The sequence below is a fragment of the Mustela erminea genome, chromosome 3 (genome assembly GCF_009829155.1).
Source record: "Mustela erminea isolate mMusErm1 chromosome 3, mMusErm1.Pri, whole genome shotgun sequence".
In the NCBI taxonomy this organism is placed as follows: Eukaryota; Metazoa; Chordata; class Mammalia; order Carnivora; family Mustelidae; genus Mustela; species Mustela erminea.
The window spans coordinates 122592804-122611869 of NC_045616.1; the positions used below are offsets into that span (position 1 = coordinate 122592804).

Sequence of the window (19066 nt, forward strand, 5' to 3'; positions counted from 1 at the left end):
GGGATTTAAAGTGTTGGCAAGAGAGGTGCTCAGTCTCTGAGCTCTGGGATCTACACTGGGCAGGGAGGGAAGTGGAGACAGAGGGAGCCAATGTTCAGGAAAAGAGTGGAAGCCTCCGGGGACTGGGCCACCATGAGGATGATTAACCAGTAGCCTGTGCTGTAAGACAGTTGGCAACTCCACCTGACGGCAATGCCCGGGTTCCTGACTGGGGGCAAGGTCGGGGACTGGATGGGCCACTGACTGAGTTAAGTCAATAGGCCGATGAGCATAAAATCTCTGGGCAAATCAAAGCTCTTTTTCACTACTCCAAGCTCTTATTTTCACCCCCATGGGGTATTATCATCCTCGCTGAGTGAACACTTTTGTAGATATAAATTTCCTGAGGGCTGATCTGGGGTTGTCTTGTTGGCTATGATATCCCCAACCCCAGTCAACAAATATTGGTAAGTGAAGGGGTGGTTATAGCCTGACTCCTGAGGAAGAAAGGAGGGCAGAGCAGGCAGGGCAAACGTTGTAAGTACAAGCCTAGAAGCAGAAATGTGGAAGCTTCTAGAAGTCACTGGAGAGGATACTAGGGCGTGAGTCTTTGGCTGACCCTGGGAAAAAGGAAGAACTGATAAAAACAAAACAAAACAAAACCAGGATGGTCTAATACCTTCTGTCTGGCAACAGGTTGTTTTTGTTTTGTTCCTAATAAAATTCATTTTAAGCACTTAAGCACTTATGCTTTGTCCTTGGCTCCTGGGAGGCTGCCTCTTGTGTGGACATTTTTTTTTTTTTTTTAATTTCCTTGATTTTCTAAATCATACCCTTCACTGAATTGCCTCAGGGCCCAAGCACAAAATTAAAACATTAAACTGATAAAATACAACATGGCAACAATTAAGACAGCAGCAAACAAAACAGTGCATTAAAAAAAAATTAGCCTCAGAGCAATTTTTTTTTTAACAGTTAGAAAAAGATGTCTTTGTTAGCGGTAGAAGCCAGAAGCTTCCAGACCACTCGACTGTGAGTGCCTCTCGGGTAAGCAGCAGGCCTTAGTCATCTTGAATTCTCAAGCAGGGCACAGTGAGGGCACTCAGGAAATGAGAGAAGGAGGGACTGTCAGCAGAGGGGAACGAAGTTAAGCAGGTGGGACACTATACCCTTCTTTTCCCAGCAGGAGGACTCCTGCACACAGTTGGAAGGTAGCACGATATAGGGGAGAGGTTACTGAGCCAGGAGTCAGGAAACTGCTTTTTGGCCAGGCTTTGCTATATGACCTTGGGCCAGTCTCTTGACCTCTCTGATCCTCAGCACCTCTGCTGGTTGGACAAAAGCCCCTCTGGCCTTGGAACTCTAGAGAGGGCCCCATCTGGAAAGGCTGCCTTTGCCCCTGGAACCCGAAGATGGCCTCATCATCTACTGTAACAATGGGTTCTCCGTGGGCCAAGTCACTTGGGCCTGTAGGTTTCCCACAGTCTCCTTCCCGCTCCCAGGATAATAATTTCTCGCTTTCTTTTCTCTTCAGTCTTGGAGATTTTAAAGATTTACAAAAGGTTTAAAAGTGATTACGGCAGTCAGCAGTCAAACAATTCAGGGATGTACAAAGATAAAGCTAGACCTTCCCTCCAGGTCATCCACTCCCAGCTCCCTTCCCCACCCTCCAGCACCACCAGTCCCCCACCTCCACCCCCAGCAACCCCTAGGGGGCTTGGTGTCAGGTCCCTTCACATCATCCCTCTGGACTCAGATAGACACAGAGGACCTGCACCAGGTTTTATAAAGTTTTAATCCTCCCTTCCCAGTTCCCTATTTTCATCTCTCTTTTCTTTCTTTTTTGCAAAAGGAGATCATCCTAAACACACACTCAGCAACTGGCTTTTTTCACCGAGGGTCAGATCAGAGCCTTTTCTCCAGATGTTGGGATCCCGGCAGCCTTCTCGGTAAGCGTGGCAGCTCATCTACCAGGAGCCCTCCACAGCTGTGCTGTGAGGCAAACCAGTGTTTACGGTGTTAGCCCTCAGAGCCCCCTATGGAGCATGTCCCTGGTTCTCTGCCCCTTTCATAGAGGAAGAAGTCGAGCTCAGCGAGGTAAGGCCCCAAGCCATGAGCTTTGAGCTAGTGGGGTTGAGGGCCAGCTGCAGGGGTGGTGCGAGGAGGGGATACTCCTGCTGACAGAGGTGGAAGATAGCTTGGGACAGCTTATTTACTTCTTTTTTTCTGGCTAATAGGACAGCGCTGCTCTCAACGCCCTGGCAAATACATCCTTGCGGACTGGAGCTTTAATTTTTGTAGAATGGAATGAAAGTGGGCCAGAGGGGATGCTCTGGTTTATGTTAATAGCTAAAGCCGGATTAACTGCCAAAAAGGGTGTAGCAATTCACAACTTCATCAGCATAATTTCCTATTTATGTGGTTTTATTTCTCAGAGCTGGAAGTGTCCTTGGAGAGCATGAAGCCTGGCTCTCTCTCTTCTCACTGATAAGGAAGCAGGCTCCGATCAGAGGCAGGAATCAGCTTGGTGAGGTCCCAGCCAGTTCAAGGCCGAGGTAGGCGCCCTCCGGCCTCACACCTGCCTTCCTTCCAGCTGTGTCTGCCCCATTCTCTCCTCCCCTGTACACCGCATTCCACATAACTTCTCTCCCCAGCTTATCAAACCTCCCCCGGAAGTCAACCACTGACCAGAACGAATCACAGCTTCCTTACAGGCATTCAAGCTCAGCCCTGTCCAGTCACACTTCAGACCCAAATGCAAATACCACCTCTTCCGTGGTGTCTTCCCTGACTGCCTCAGCTTCTCAACAGAGCACAGTAGTCTCTGCTCTGCAAGCAGCCCCTCTCTTCTGGCCACTCCTGCCAGAAGGAGCCACATCACAGAAGGGCCTACCAGAAGGGGGCAGTGCACCACCAAAGAAAGGTCTCCCTAAAGGTCAAGGTCACCAGGGGACCAGAGGCCGGGCACAAACCCTTTGGTGTGCTCTCCCTCATCTCCAGTGTGCATGCCTGTAGGAATACGGGGTTCCACCCCAGTGGTGTGGCCTTTGGCAGCGCCCCCACCCCGCCTCAGTTTGCATTTCTCAATAGAGAGGGTTGGACCAGCTCCGCGTTTCTGAAAGCGCCGTGAAGCACAAAGTGACTTCAGGAGATAAATAGAGGGACATTTTAAAATGGAAATCATTATGTATTTATTTTAATATGTATTAGACAAAAAATAACTAGCACATCAAACCTGTTATTTCACAGATATTATTGCTTAGGATGGGGCTAAAGTAGGCATTCAAGTAAAAAAAAACAGTGAGTCAATGTAAAAGAAAGTAGCAATTAAATAATAGTACAGGTGGTAAGACGGCGGTGAATGGCTTCCGTCGAGAAAACATTGGTCTGCTTTTGATGTTCTAGAATTCTGTGATTTGTGGTGATCCATGCCAAGGATGGGGGCCGGAAGGAAGGTGCTGCCTCCAGGAGCTGGGGCACTGGGCCTTAGAGCCGAGGGGTAGGAATCCAGCAGATGGGCCATGTCCCCACCACCAGACCCTCCTCCACCTGTGGAGGGGTGCACGGGCCCGCTCCTCCTCCCCGCCTTCTTTCTCAGCTTCCCTGCGGTTACTAAGGAGTGGGAGGCTGAGAGGGGCCGCATTCTGGAAGCTCATCTGCTCCCTCATTCTCACCCAGCACCCTGCTTGGCATCAGCTCTTCAGGGTGATGATTAACAAAGATTCAGGAAGGCACTGGGGGTGGGGAGAGAAAAGAAGGTGACGTGGACCGAGTTCTCGGACATATGTGAATGTCCGACCTGGAATGACCGTCTGATCCCCAAATGTGCCGTGCAGTGCGATCACCTGGCAATTCAATAGAAATGTGATTCTCGGGTCCCACCTCAGGCAATTCTGGTTATGGAGCCCCAGCATCAACCCTTTAAAAACCTTGCCTCTTGATTCTGATGCTTCTAGGTCCGGAACCGCCACGGTGGACCACACATTTTAATGGGTGCACCTGGGGAGAGACCGGGGCTCAGAGAGGTTTGTCGCTTACCCAGAGTCACCCAGCATATCAACAGCAGATGTCCTGACACCCTGCTCCGTGCTTCTCACTGAGCATCCCTTGTTGAGCCTAGTCCCTGGTTAGCAGAGAGAGCTCCACTGACAAATGTGGTGGGATTTCTTTGAGCCTCCTTTGCGTCTGGGCTTCTCAAGGACTTTCCACAGAAAAGAACATGCTGTGTGAAGAGCCATCTGCTTTAAAGACTGGAAGGGGTGGCGAGGGGCGGAGAGGGTGGCGATGGAGGGGGTGGCTGGGCGATGCAGCCTCCTCTCTGCTTTTGCCAGCCTGCACAGTCACACAAGATCCTCAAGGAACAGAATTAGGAGCCCTGACTAGGGGGTAAATTCCAGATAGAATTTTCCAATAGCGATCAGTGACCTGGGAGACAATTGACCTTGGAGCCGTTGTCTGGTTCCCTGCTTTTTTTTCTTTTTTTAAAGAAATAAAACATTCAATGTATGAAAAACATAGGAACACGTGCATACAGCTTCCATGTTCCCGGGCCAAGGTTGTGAAATAAGACATCACAAATAAGTAGCAGCCTCTCAGCCTATTTCCCTCCGTCCTGCCCGGAGACAGTCACCACTGTGTTCCTTGACGTTGGCGTGAATCTTTCTTGTACATATTTTTATGTTTATGCTATATATGTATACATCCATAAAACATGTAAAGTATTGCGCTGCAGATTTTTAAAGTTTTTGTCGGCACTATAACATTGCACATAGCCTTCTGCAACTTGCTCGTTTCCTTTCAACATTTTGTTTGGAATTTATCTGCCTTGTATACGGAACTCAGGACAGGTGTTGCCACTGTTCTAATACGTTTCATCGTAACTGTGTGCTGCAACTTACTAATCTATTCTCACAGCCGTGGGCATCAGAGCTAGTTGCCGTTTTTCACAACCCAAGCCTCACAGCCAGGAAGGTCCTTGCACAAGTTTCCCGTGTGTGCCTGGGAAGGGGTCGCCGGGCACACGAGCGTCTCCCAGCCTGCCATCGCCTGGCTGCATCTGAAGGGCTGGCTGGTTTCTGTCGCTCCCCATCCAGACTCACACTGGCAGTTGTCAGACTGGAATTTATGCCGCTCTGATGGGGGCCAAATGCCTCTCATTGGTGTTTTTAATTTGTATGTCTCTGATCAGTGGGGCTGAAATGTTTTCATCATTTGTCTGGTCGCTTGCATTTCCTCTCCTGCGAATTGCCTTTGTATCCCTGGCCCATGGTTCCAGTGCACTGTCTGGTTATTTTTCCTGATTTGTGGGAGCTCAAAACCTGGGCCTGTTCCTACTACCTCCTGCCAGTCGGTGGCCTATCTTCGTACTTTATTTATGGCGTCTTTTGATGCACAAAGATTTTACATTTTAGTATAATTACAGCGTCAATCTCTCCCTCTGTGGCCTGGGTGGCTGCGGTCTGCGGAAAGCAGAGGCCGTTTCGCCGGCATAGCGCCCTCCGTAGGAGGCCTGGCGCTGCAGTGGGAAGAGCGTGGGCTCCCGAGCTGAGAGTGGGATCCCGAGCTTGGACTGAGTCCTTCCTGAGAGATGGACAAGTGAGGTGAACTTGGGAGTAATTTGTTTTACCTCTTGGTTCCAGCTTCCTCTCTTGTAAAACGGGGATCAGGACAGTCTGGAGCTCCAGGGATGCTGCGAGGCTGGAAGGAGGAGGGCAGGGCAGAAGGTGGGGGAGGACTCACTGACCAGTCTCCAGAGAGGCTGTCATCTGAGGCCCATCTAGCATGGATGGCCCAGTGGTGTTTGGTCCAAAGGGATGGATATATTCTCTTTGAATCTAACCACATCTCAGAACACGGCTAGGTCTCTGGAGGAACCGGATGTGTGGAACCCAGCCTTACCATCCCTCCTCTCCCACTCAGGACCTGGGTCCTGAGCCCTAAATTTAGGTGACTCCGGAGGCAGGGAAGGGTAGGGAGTCACATTCCTGATCTTGCAGGAGAGCTAGGAGGGTGCATGCCATGACAGCTGCAAGTCAGTCATCCATGGGGGCATCTGATGGCTCCAAGGAGAGTATTTGGGGAAAGAAAAGTGAAGGTCAGTGAAAGAAAGAAAAGTGAAAAGTGACGTGCCCGGTCACCTTCACTCTCATGTGACCCCATGCCAGCCCACACAAACAGGTCTCTTGAGGCTACAGCAGGGGGCTACCCCCATTGCCTCCCAGCAATTCATCCCAGCATCCTGGGCACAGCACCCTGTTGGAGCAGGATCAAGCCTGGGGGGAGGTGGGCAGAGGCCTCTGGGGTGAGCAGCCATTTGGACCAGACCATGGAGCCCAGGGACAGGAGGACCAAAAGATGCTTACTGTCCTCTCTGCTGACCCTAGATCACTCCTCCACCCCTCCCACCATCACAGAGGGGTCACCTGCTCAAGTGACCGGAGCACCGGGACCGCGGTCAGGAGCGTTATTTACAACTGAAACTTATTTCTGGAGTAGGCAATACACACACGTGATGTGAAAACCAGAGAGGTGTAAAAAGGGTGTGGAGAAAAGTCTCCTCGCTTCCCACCCTTCTCCCCAGCTTCCCAGGAGGAAGCGCTGTTACTGGAGGGTACATACATACACGCATTTATATAACATTGAGAGTAGCACATTATACACATTTGGGTAAACTTTGCTTATTTTTTTCCACCCCATCTTCTCTGTCCCAAATTTAGGACCTAGAATATAACGGGCAGGAGTGAATATTTGAAGAACAGGATGGGTTCGTGGATGGGGTGGTGGATAAATGAATGAAGTTCATCCCGGTTTAGGCTTTCTGGACTTGGTATTTAGAGACTCACCCCTGACCTTGGGAGGTTCCCTCTTCTTTTCGCCTGTCACTGCAGGTGGGTACATTCAGGCCTTCTTGACCCTGGCACAGAGCCATAATGGGGGAACTAAGTGAACCAGGCAGCTGAACAGCTTAATTGTCATTTCCACCAGCAGATGGTTACCAGGGAAACTCAAAGAATGTTCGAACTGGGAGGGGTTTTCAGGCAATGTGGAGGCAGCCTGACAGAATCTCAGATTGGGGGGTGGGGTTCCCCACAAGTTCTTTTAGACTTTAGTTTTTTGGTGTTCATTCCAGTGATAATCTAAAACAATTAAAGATAATATTTTTGGATTGTCGGGATGTCTGCCTGATAATGTTGCACGGCCGCGTGACTGCACCCGTGTTGGTCTGTTTGTAATTACGATCGCATCGGCGCTGGGATGATCACGGACTCCACGGCCTCCTAAACAAACCAAGATGTTCAAAAAGATCAAACTGAGCAGGTTCTTATATTTTGTGTTTGCAGACCACAAAGATCCCAGGTCAGTGAGAATTTTTTAAGGCATGTGTCTGTCTCCCAAATTTGAGAAACCTTGGGAAAGACCAAAGCATTCCAGACAGGGGCTGGGAGCCTGAACTGAGGTCCCATCTCCAGTGCTGAGTGGCTGAGTCCCCTGGATTCTTCTGACTCTTCTGCTTTCATTTCTCTGCCAATCAAATAGGGATCAAAAAGGCTTCCTCCCAGGGTATCATGATGGCAAAATGAGGTAGCGAATGTGAAAGTTCTACCTTTACAAACATGTTTGACTCTCTCATTTCCTAAAAAAGGGAAACAGGACTGAAGAGGCCAAATGACCTTTCCAACATCAGTTCCTGGCAGAGCTGTGCTGGGGTGCTTGGGATCCTAACCCACCTGGCACTTCCCCCACTGTCCAGGGCACCGAGGCCATTAGCTGCACTGGTGGGATTTTCATTCCCCGAGTGTCCTCATGACATCTCAGGTGGAGCCTGTCACTATTTGGGCAAACACACTATCTTTATTTTTATTTGCAAAAGAGATTAAATTAAGAAACCAAACAAATAAACGAGCACGTTGAACTTTCCACAGAAAAAACAAATTCTTGCTCAGGCAGAAGGTCAGACAGGAGGCACACGAGGACAGAACATTCAATGTCACTGCAATGTCCGGCCATTTTTACCACTTTGACCAGTTGAAGGGCCCCTGAGCCAAGCACGTGGGCTTTATTTCGGCACCCACTCTTCTGGAGGATGTGGTTTTCAGGGTTGGGGTCACCTGAGGCCAGCAGAGGGCTTCTGAAAGCAAGGACGATTTCTGGTCCGTGCTGTTTCTCCCCCTCAGAGCTCTGCACCTGATGTGATAGGTGCTCAATCGATGTTTAGAGAATAAAGGAATTTGTGAGTAGAGTCACGTTCTTTGTGTTTAAAGATTTGGAGCGGCCTCTCAGAGACATGTCTGACAAGCCCAGGTTCAAAATCAGGCCATCAGGAAGCAAAGGAATTGGGGGGAGAAACGGCCTTCTGGCCTGGATTTCAGAGACCAGGCAGGAGTAAGGCCGGTCTAGAGGCTGAAGTCAGACCCAACAGGCTGATTGACTACTTTGTGGTATGAAGTCTCCGTTTGCTGAGCATCTCTTGTAACCCAGGCTCCGAGCTAGAAGCTGGGGATCCTGAGCAGAGAAGGTCCTGTACCCCAGAAACCTCTACTCTGTGGCAAAGAGCCCACAGTGGTGAAGAAGGTCTCCCATACTGGGCTTGGGAATCCCAGATGTGACCTCAAACTCTAGCTCTACAACGTGTGACCTTGGGCAAGCCACTTTACGTCTCTACCTTTCAGCTTCCTTCCCTATGAAATGGGATGAACCACGGTCATTGCCTCCTCCGCTGGGAAATAAGATACTAGCCTAACGAATGTAGCACCTGGCACGGAAATGAGGGCTCAGTACTTGCTATCCAGCATGATATCTGATGGGTCTTGGACCCCCGCTGGAAGACTGGCCTTCATCTGCCCAGAGCCCATGAGCAGCTTCTCTGACCCAACAGAAGGAGACGGCTTACACGGGCAACTTCCGTCCGCGCACGTTGAGTTATTTATAGTTGATTTGTTATTGTGGTTGTTGCACTCGCTGTTGTGTCTACTAATAACACTGATGCTATGAATAAACTTGTACATTTCTCCTGGTACATGTGAACAAGGGTTTCTCTAGGGTGTACATACTAACAACAACAAACAACCGGAAAGGTAAGGGGCCCTTAGGAATTGGAATGAATGCTATACTGCTGGAACCTGGTCCGGGAGGTCAAGGAGAGGCCAGGTGTTAACCTTACAGTTGCTGGATCCTGGGAATGTTGCAAGGGCCCCAAGAAGAGGAGCTGGAGCAGCCAGAGCACAGGGGAGTCACACGGTGAAGGGGCTGGGTGGAGAGAGACATGAAGTAGTGGCTATTTACCCACAGGCCTGAAATTAAGTCAAAGTTTTCATAACCAGTGTGGTCCGAATGGTCTGCACTCGTGTATACATACCTGGAAATATACATACCCACCAGTGGAACTGCTATGTTGTAGGGAAAGTGAATGATCAACTTTATAAGATAATAGCAGATGGTTTTCTGAATCACTTATCCCCGCAGACACTCCCGTTAGCAGCACCCATATTCTTGCCAGCACTTGGTATTGTCAGGCTCCTTATCTTTTTGCCAATCTCGTGGGCGTAAAATGGTATCTCATAATGGTCTTAATTTGTATCTCTCTGAATTTCCATGAGGTTGAACATCTTTTCATATGTTTTGGGGCCTAGAGCTATTTGCTTAACTTGTCCAGTCCAGGGGTGCCTGGGTGGCTCAGTGGGTTCAAGCCTCTGCCTTTGGCTCAGGTCATGATCTCAGGGTCCTGGGATCGAGCCCCGCACCGGGTTCTCTGCTCAGCAGGGGCCTGCTTCCTCTTCTCCCTCTCTGCCTGCCTCTCAACCTACTTGTGATCTCTATCAAAGAAATAAATAAATTCTTTAAAAAAAAAATTGTCTAGTCCTCTCAGAGCATGGGGAACATTCTTCTGGCTACTCACCTTGAATGCCAGCCAGGTAAGGGTGCCGGGTGGGAAGCCAGGAGACCCGGGCTCTAGCCTCAGCATGGTTACACCCCCACTCTGCAGCCTTGGGCAAGGCATTTGCCTCTAGTAAGCCTCAAATTCAGCATCAGCCAAGTTGGGAAGAGCCTTACTCTGCCCACAGGGTGGGCAGCTAAGAGACCAAGTGAGCTCATGGAAGTCAATATGCTTCGGGAACTGAAAAGTCCTGTACAAGGCAGAGATTAGTACTCACTCTTTGAAGACAATTTAAGAAGGCTTTGAAGCTCAGAGGAGCAGGAATAGCCAGCCACGCTCCCGGAAGCAGAGAACACCAATGAATGTCTCCTTCCTCCTCAACCCTCTCCAGGCCCCTCTATACCTTCATCAGGCAGAGAAGGAACAAAGTCCATTAACTCCTGATAAAACATGCCTTAGACACCCTGAGGGGTAGTGGAACCCAAAGCAGGTGCCTGGACTGCTCTAATGTGAAGACAGCCAGCCCCTTGTTACTAGTCTTTCCCTGGGAGGCCAGACATGGCAGGCTCTAGGGCCAGCCCATGCCAATAAGCAGAGAATGACAGTGCCTACCTCTTAGGTTCATGGCTTCTTCCTCTACTCTTCTGACTTCCATGCCTTACCATCCATCCAGTAGCAGGGGCGTTAGCCCAGACAGCTGTTTCTCAAAGCAGGTGCTGTGGAGAGACAGCTATCATGGGTAGTGGTTAATGGGGAGGCAGGGACGGGTGAGAGATTCTCTTTTGAATCACAATGTTGAAAGTTATCTTTGCAGCTCACATTTGCTGAATATGTCAGGCACCGGGCTATGCATTTTGTAAGCATTATCTCGTTGACTTCTTACGACCATGTTACGAGGTAGGCACTATGGTTGGCTCTGTTTCACAGGTGGGGAAACTGAGGTTTTTCAAGATGAAGTGATTTACCCAAGGTCTTTCTGCTGGTAAGTGGCAGAACCATGATTCAAACCGACATCTCCAGATCTCCTGTTCTGAACCAGCTTGAGTTAACAGAACTTGGTGATTGATCAGATCATGGAGGTCTGGGGAAGAGAAAAAAAATTCATATGCCCTTTCTTTGCTTTAGTTCCATGTCATAGAGTGTCCCTGTGGCTGGTGGAGAAACACAATGGGAAAAAAAGTTGTCACTGTACCCTCCTAGAACTTCAGATGAGGGGGTACACTCAGCAGAGTGTGAAAGCACTTTGAGGTGGGTGTGGGGAGCAAGGCTTCCTGATCTCTTGAAGGCTAAGATGTAAGGGACGATTAATGTGGGAAGGCAGGGGTGGAAAGGAGCCCCAGGCAGAGGGAATAGTATAGGTCAAGGCCAGGATCTCAGGGAGGGCATGCTGGCACAGACACAGTGGATAGAAGGACTGGGGGCACAGAAGATGAGGCCTGGATGTCAGCAAGGGGCAGTCACCCAAGGACTTGACCTCGAGGGTTCTAGATTGGGGCTGGGACAAAGGAAGGGGAGACTGTCAAGGAGGCAGTACTCGGGAAGGAATGGAGCCTTTGGCTGGAGCTGGGAACTTGGGAGGAGGAGGGAGGGAGGGGGCAGAGAGGATGGTGATAATGAGCTCAGCTTTGTCCTCCCCAGTGTTGGGGGGGGGGGGTCACCACTAAGATCTCTTCCTGCGCTGACCTTCTCAACTTCCCTGGAAGGAAGGAACATCTCCCTGCGGCCCCTCCAGCCCCAAATATTCCCGGCAGGAAGGAGCGGGATCTGTTTTGTCAACGCAGCTTGCAAATAAAGAGTCTCATTCAGGGAGGCAAACAGCTGCTTGACTATTAATAGGCAGGGGCCTCAGCCGCAGCCTGCTGGGAGGGCCTCAGCATGTAGATCTGGAAAGGTGAATCAGTTCCTTCTGCCTGTCTGGGTTTTTCACCCTGTGGTAGGACGATAGGCCAGGTGCTTATTGCTCAGAAGGTCACTTGCCCTGAGCCTTCCTGGGGCAACCCGGAAGGGGGCATAGCCCTGTCAGGATGCTGACCCTCCCCCTTCATGCTGGACCCAGAGCTGGCCAGAGAGGTAGATGCCCTCTGGATGGGGGAGTGTCTGGCTGGGGTCTCCACAGCCACTCTCATCAAGATCAGGCACTCGCCCTTAAGGAGGTCATGGAGAGATCAGGTTGGTCAGTCCAGAAATGAGAGGACTGATGAAAGGAAATGAGGAACAGAGAGGGTGGAGGTTAAGTCTGGGGTCAGGGTCAAGAGCCAGACCAGGGCTTGAGGGAGACCCAAGTCCAATCCTGAGAGGGTGAGGCCTAAGGAAGGCCACAGGCTCCTGGCTGCCGCCATCATGGTGCATGAACTCATTTGTGGCCAGCCAAATCACCCATCCGTACACGCCTGTGGAGAGGGTGGCTGGGATGGAGCTAATGGAAACCCGGAGGGCGCCCTGGGCCACACCGAGGCCGGGTCTTACCGCGCTAGCAGCCCCATGGCGCCCGCCCAAGTGGGTGCGGGGCTCACAGGCTGGCTTTGTTCCCGCCCTCTCAGGTGGCTGCTTCAGGTGGTGGCCACTTCAAAGGGGCCCCATTTAAAGCAAGGCCTTGCCTCAAGTTTCCTAAGGGCCCTGTCCGGGCTAATGAGATCATTAAGAGGCTCCTTGTTAAATGGGTTTAAATAGACTTTGCCTGTACGGCCTCTGGCTGAGCCCGGTGCCCGGGGTGCAGCTTTTTTTTTTTTTTTTTTTTAATTTCAAGTTATGTATATTAGTGTCTGTGTATGTACTTAACAACGTGCTGGAGAGTGTAAGCTTCGGCCTCAGGCTGCTGGGACAGAATCCTGGCCCTGCCACTTTGTGGTGGTGTGACCTCAGACTGGTTACCTACGGCTCCTCAGTGCCTCAGTTTCCCCATCCAGAAAAGGGGACTAATCATTCACTGTACCACTGCATTGTACCGTAGAACCCTCCACTGCCCTCAGAAGAGCCCCCAAGTCCCTTAGAGACGTCAGCCTTCCCTGGCCTGCCCTTGGCCTTGTTCCTCACCATGCCCATTTTCACACTTACCGCTCTGACCGTACAGACCAGCCCTCTGGATCTGGTCTTCACGGGAGCTGTTTATCCATCTTGGAACACTCTGGCCCTTCATCTTCCCTGCCTGGCCTTCCTTCTCTTGTGGGTCTCCGCTGAGGTCCTGACTCAGGTAAAGGGCTGCTGACCTCCGAGCCCACCTGCGCCCACTGCCCCGAACCGGAAGGCCAACACTTCAGCTTTCTTTGCTAGACTGTAAGCTCCCTGAGGACAGGGGCTCAGCCCTGATCCTCATGTCCCCAAGGACTAGCACTGTCCATGATGGTTTCATAAGAAGCCCCTGTCACTTGCCGTTCACTTGAAGGTTGGGGCTGCCTATGGGTCTCCAGTCGTTAGCTGTTCCTTGAAATACACCCCCCCACATCTGTGCCTTCTCTCTGGCCTTGACTCAGGACCCCACTGCAGCAAAGCCTGTACCAGGAAAAAGGCACAGGGAGGCCCAGACCCAGGCGTCAAGGCCAAGCCCACCCGGAAGCAGGCTGTCATTCTTTTTTCTGAGAACTCCAGCCTCTGAATTAAGCCCATCCCGGCCCAGCTAGGTCTTTGCTTGAGGATGGTATGTCAATTTGGAGAGCAGGCCAAGTCTTTCTGACTTTTTCCCCTGCATCGAGCCACAACATCATTGTTTGCTCAGTGTCTGGATTGATTGACTGGTAGGGCCCCATGGTCAGGAGGGGAGGGAGGCCCCTCGGGTGGTGCCCAGCTCGGAGTGGGAGGTCTCCAGGCTGTCTGGCTGGCAGTGTAGCAATCTTTCCTGAGGTCGGGCGGGCGGGTGTGTGTGTGTGTGTGCGCAGGGAGGGCATTTTTCAAGTCAAAGGGGGTAAGGGAAAGGTACATAGATGGGAGGCGGAGTAAGAAAAGTGAAGTTGGGCTGGGACAGTCCAGCCAGACGCAGTGCCAGCTTGGAGAAGTGAGCCGAGGCTGGTGGCCAGGACCAAACGTGTGAACAGACAGAAATCACGTTGACGTGTGCCGCTGCTGAGAGCCAGGCAGCATTCTGGGGCCACAGAGGCCACAGAGCCATTTTCCCGCTAAGAACAGGAGCTCCTCAAGGAGAGGGACTGCGTACCCTGGGCATATCTGCGTATCCGGGCCCCCTGGTTTGCAGAATGAATCCCAAATCCTCTAAGCCGTCAGCATGTAACAGGAGAGTTCTTTCCCCTGGGTGCTTAAAATGGATGAAACTCCTCCCCCTCCTAATAAAAATAGATAACATTTGTTGCGTTCTTACCATGTACCAGGCACTGGGCTGATGACTCCACATCCATTATCTCTGGGCTTGTCAGGCACCGGGCCTGCACTGGCTCACCACTGCTTCCCTGGGGCCTTCCACAAGCCTGACACAGAGTCGACGCTATATACGTCTTTGTAGAATGAGCAAATAATCCTGCCTCTAATTCACATTTTACACGTAAGGAGCTGAGTCTCAAGGAGGCTAAGAAGCTGAGGTTAGCTAGCTAGTGGGATGGGCAAGTCAGGATTTGAACCCAGTTCTATCTGACTTCGAAGTACATGAGCTTAGCCACGCTCTGCTGCCGTGGCCATGACCTTGAGGCTCACCACCAAAGTAGGGTCTGAGAACCAGTGTCAACAGCATTATCTGGGAGCTTGCTGGAACGGCAGTATGCCAGGGGCAGCCCAGACCTATTGGATCGGAACCTGCATTGTAATAAGAGGCTTCAGCAGTTCGGATGTACATCAAAATGTGAGAAGCCTGTTTTCAGTGGCCCCAACTTCCTCCCACCACCCCAGCCAGTCCACCCCCACCCTCACTCAGGGGTTCTGAGCCCTCGGCTGCCAGGCAGCCTCAATCAAACTGCACTTGGCTGTTGGGTCCTTTGTCCTTTGCCACGAGACTGCTGGGTGTAATTGTTAGTGCTGGCGGCTGTGGCTGTGATTTTCAAAATTACCAGTGAAGGATCAAAAGCCTATTTCACTTTAAAATCCTGCTTCTCCGTCAGGTTTCTAGCACCCCCGGGAACATGTTCATGAGAATAGAGGCAGAGTTTTCTAGCTGGGGGTCTTGCTTGTGAACAGGATCATTTTGGATGGGGTCTCATCCCAACAGGGGCTCTTCCCCATCCCCTGCCCTTCTCCACCCAATCACAGAGACAGGGGGTTTCTCAGCCCAGTCTCTGTTTATTGTGAACAGACAATGTAATCCAATAATTATATTCGTAATCAATTCCCCAATGATTTAAGAGGCTCGGCTTGTTTATGCAAAGCTTGTGAGTTCGGTCTTTTAAAACAGGTTCAAGAATTGCTTTGTCTAGCAAAAGGAACAAAAAGACTGCCTCATGGTTTATTTTACCCAAGTTTCCCCATCCCCTCTTTTCTCCCTGATCAGCACCCTGTGCCCCCAGGTCTTGGGGCCACAGACCTTGTGTGTCCCTAGCCTCTCTGAATAACTTAGGTGGTGCTTTTGTTCAAGAATTCAAGTTAGGCATTTGCTCCGGACTTGCCTAACTTCTGTTTATGAGTTTATCTAAATCAAGAGATCTTTTTTTTTTTTTTAAAGATTTTATTTATTTTATTTATTTGACAGAGAGAGATCACAAGTAGGCAGAGAGGCAGGCAGAGAGAGAGGAGGAAGCAGGCTCCCCACTGAGCAGAGAGCCCAATGCGGGGCTCGATCCCAGGACCCTGAGATCATGACCTGAGCCTAAGGCAGCGGCTTAACTCACTGAGCCACCCAGGTGGCCCTAAATCAAGAGATCTTAATCTGAAATCTGTGAGATGAACCGGGAGACCAGGTAATTGTACATGAAATCTGGGGCACAAGGGCCTCCTGACCAGGGACAGATAGTACTTTTCTCAGATTCTCAGAGGGGTGAGACCCCTCAAAGTTCACTTGTCTCATCCACGTCTGAACGTTCAGGACCTATGTCTGTTTCTTACCCTGTAGTCAAGTTGCTTGGATTCTGTTTTCTTTGCAAAACTGCAAGCTCCATCTGAGTCGGGACTGAGCCAGTGCTATTCCCGGGGGGAGGGGCTACCTTTCGAAGTTTGAGTCCCTTTTGCAAAATGCATTAGCCATCCCACTCCGTCACACGTGATAGGAGATGAGTGATAATTTCATGTATTTAGTTTACAGATAATGTTTGAGGTACAGACAGCTTCCCAGATCTTTAAGGAAATCTCTACTCCTCCCCTGCAGAGAGATCTGCAGCTCGATTACAGATAATAAAAAAGGAAAGAATCCTTCCATATTACCAGATCCAACTCCCCCCCCTTGACAGATGAGGAGAGTAGGCTACAAAGAACAAAGTGACTAAGGTTACACACAAAGTACCCAGTCTGAGCTGGGATTAGGAACCAGATCCCATGCCTATGCCCCCTACCCTCTCTGTAGCAGCACAGATGTTCTCAAGAAATGTTTTTGAAATAAATGAATGAATATTGGTGGGATAAAGATGCCTGTACTTGTGAAGTTTTCTCTAGTTAGTTAAAATCAGCTGATGAGATCTTATTCTTTCCCCCTACCCCAACCCCTAGAGTGGGCTGATGCACGTATTTGAGACTGGAGGAAAGCACAAGTGGAAGGGGTGGGGTGGTCAGAGGGCTTCTCTTTCTGAAGCTTAAGGTTAAGGAGACCTAGCTTGATTGCATCAGATTCCAATCTCAGTTTTTACTAATAACAATTACCATACTGCTTTTCTTTTCTTTCTTTTTTTTTAAGATATTTGTTTATTTATTTATTTGACAGAGAGAGAGAGAGAGAGGTCTCTAAACCATCCCACGCCATAGAGCCCAGTGTCCCCACTCTCCTGACTGCAAGTCGGACAGGTCTTCAGTGAGTAAAGGGAGTCCTAGTAGCTGGGATCACATCCTTCTTGCACTGGGCTCTGGAGCATCTGCCATTCCCAATGCAAGGACTGGAAGGAACTTGGAGGACATGAGGTTCAGTGCTTTACTTCCTATGGAAACTAAGGCCTGAAGCAGCCATGGGACTTACCCAAAGTAAGAAGAGAACCAGGGGTCCACATAGGACCATCAGCTGGCTCTCAGAAGCTGGTCCTGAGGGGTGGATCAAACCAGGCAGAGAGAAGAGCATCCCGGTGAAGGACAAGAGCAAGGACAGAGGCCAAGCGGTGAGAATGCACATAGGGTGAAGGGAACAGGGAGTGAGATGGCTCTGGCTTTTCCTAAATTGCTCTGGAGTCAGATAGACAGAGGCTGCCTTGGATGCGGGGTCAAGGTCACTACCTCGGAGAAGTTGTCATGTGGCCAGCTCCAGAAACTGACTTCAGTCTAGGGACTGATACCGCTCTTTGGCACCGGGGGGTGGGTGGGGGTGGGGGTGGGAGGGGGTGGGAGGGGGGCTGGCAGGAGGGAAACAGAATTATTATCAAATTTATGAAGTGTTTTTGTGTACCAAAACGTTGAGATTATTGACCCTGTCGATGAGAAAATTACTGCCCACCCTAGCCTTCCCTGAAGAATCATGAGGCTCAAATAATAATTATGACTGTTTGAACGGTAATAGCGGCAGCCATTTACTTGAATGTGAACACATGCTTAAGATAGAGTGTGACCCGCTAAGTAATCAGATGTGCTAGTCACAGCCAGGGGAATCCAACCCAATCACACAGGGAGAAAGTAGCTGTGCAGACAAAATGAGATTTGCTCAGGGTCCCACATTAGACCAGCAGTGGCAGGGGGGATTAGGACTTGGGTCCTCCTGCCTACGGGTCAGTGCATCCCGATGCCACCCTAGCTCTGTAGCTAGGCGAACACAGTGCATCCCGATGCCACCCTAGCTCTGTAGAGGGCGAACACAGCCTTGAACCTGCAGGGGTGTGCTGGGCCTCCCCAGATTCTTTCTACAGCCCCACTCTCCCTAACCCTGGGGGTGAAGCATGGCCTGGGCTGTGTCTGCTCTTTCTGTCCTGCAGACGAAGGCATCACCATAGGCCCAACTGTTGCCAGATGGGCACTGAGTCTTGCTGGTGTCTCTGGAGCCACTGTCCCCAACAGTCTCCAGGTAGGAGGCTTCGATGGTAATTCTAGCTTCTTTGTAGCCAGAGGGAGACAAGTAAAGAGAAGGCCCAGGCCTGAATCCCAGAGCCTGGTTTTACAATAAGGCAAAGAAGACCTAGCTCAAACCTCGGATGAGAAGAAACCAACTGGACAAAGTGTGGACAACTGTCCCTGGAGAATCTGTGTGGCCCGGAAGGCAAGAATTCTAGGTTCCTTTACCTATGTATAAGAGAGCGAGGTGATTTGCATGGTGAAGGGACACCCTTGGCAATGAACGTAGGTGGTATCCAGGAACAGCACCAACATACCAACACTTAGGGAGAAGGAGATGAAAAGTTCAGTGGTATTTTCAGTCCTCCTCACTATACTGTTTTAATTTGATGCTTAACATGTCTTTAATACCTCTCCAAGCCTTGCTAGTGTGTGTGTGTGTGTGTGCGTGTGCGTGCGCGTGCGCGCAAGCGTGTGTGCTAAAAAAAAAAAGTTTTTTTTAAGAGCAGGCCTTGGGCTCTGAGCCTTTGGCAGGCAACAGTATCTAGTTAGAATTTAATAACATTGTTTTTATTGTATTTATTTTTACTTTTAGGTCCTATTTATGGCAGGTGAGACTGGTTTTCCATTTGCCATAGTGATATAAAGTTTCCATTTTAAAGACATTTATTTAAGTTAAAAAGAGTCTATTTAAAGAAAAATTCTAAATGAATACTAATACAGGTGGTATGCAGACATCGCCTAGGTGGTGAAGGTGATGTGGGTACAATAGAAACTTGGGCAACATTGACATATGCAGTCATGGAACAAAAAAGTCATATATTCTCAGAACCAAAGGCCATTGAATTGCAGAAGCTGAAGATTCTAGAATGCCAGAATGCAGACTCCTAGCATCTTAAATCCTAAAACAAATAATAAAATATGTCAGATACCAGAAAACATAGTCTCTCACAAAATATTAGCATGGTGGGGAGAGAACGCCTTGAAAGTCCAATCCCTCATTTTGCTGGGAGGAAACTGAAGTCCCAAGAGAATTCAGGGTAGAATGAAGTAACTTATGTGAAAGAGCTTTGTCAAACATAATGGGCTCTTCAAATATTAGGGATATTTGAAAGAGCGCCCCCTCAAAGTCACAAGCTTTCTAGTAGAGAACTAGGACTGAAA

The 19066-nt window shown here is 49.9% G+C and overlaps 1 long non-coding RNA gene across 1 annotated transcript; it reads left to right on the plus strand.

Moving 5' to 3' along the window:
* The first annotated feature begins 1105 nt into the window (after positions 1-1105).
* On the plus strand, positions 1106-3134 carry LOC116585642. Its single transcript, XR_004283740.1, has 3 exons — positions 1106-1409; positions 1832-1928; positions 2415-3134. It is a non-coding gene; the product is annotated as an uncharacterized LOC116585642 (long non-coding RNA).
* Positions 3135-19066: the final 15932 nt, after the last annotated feature.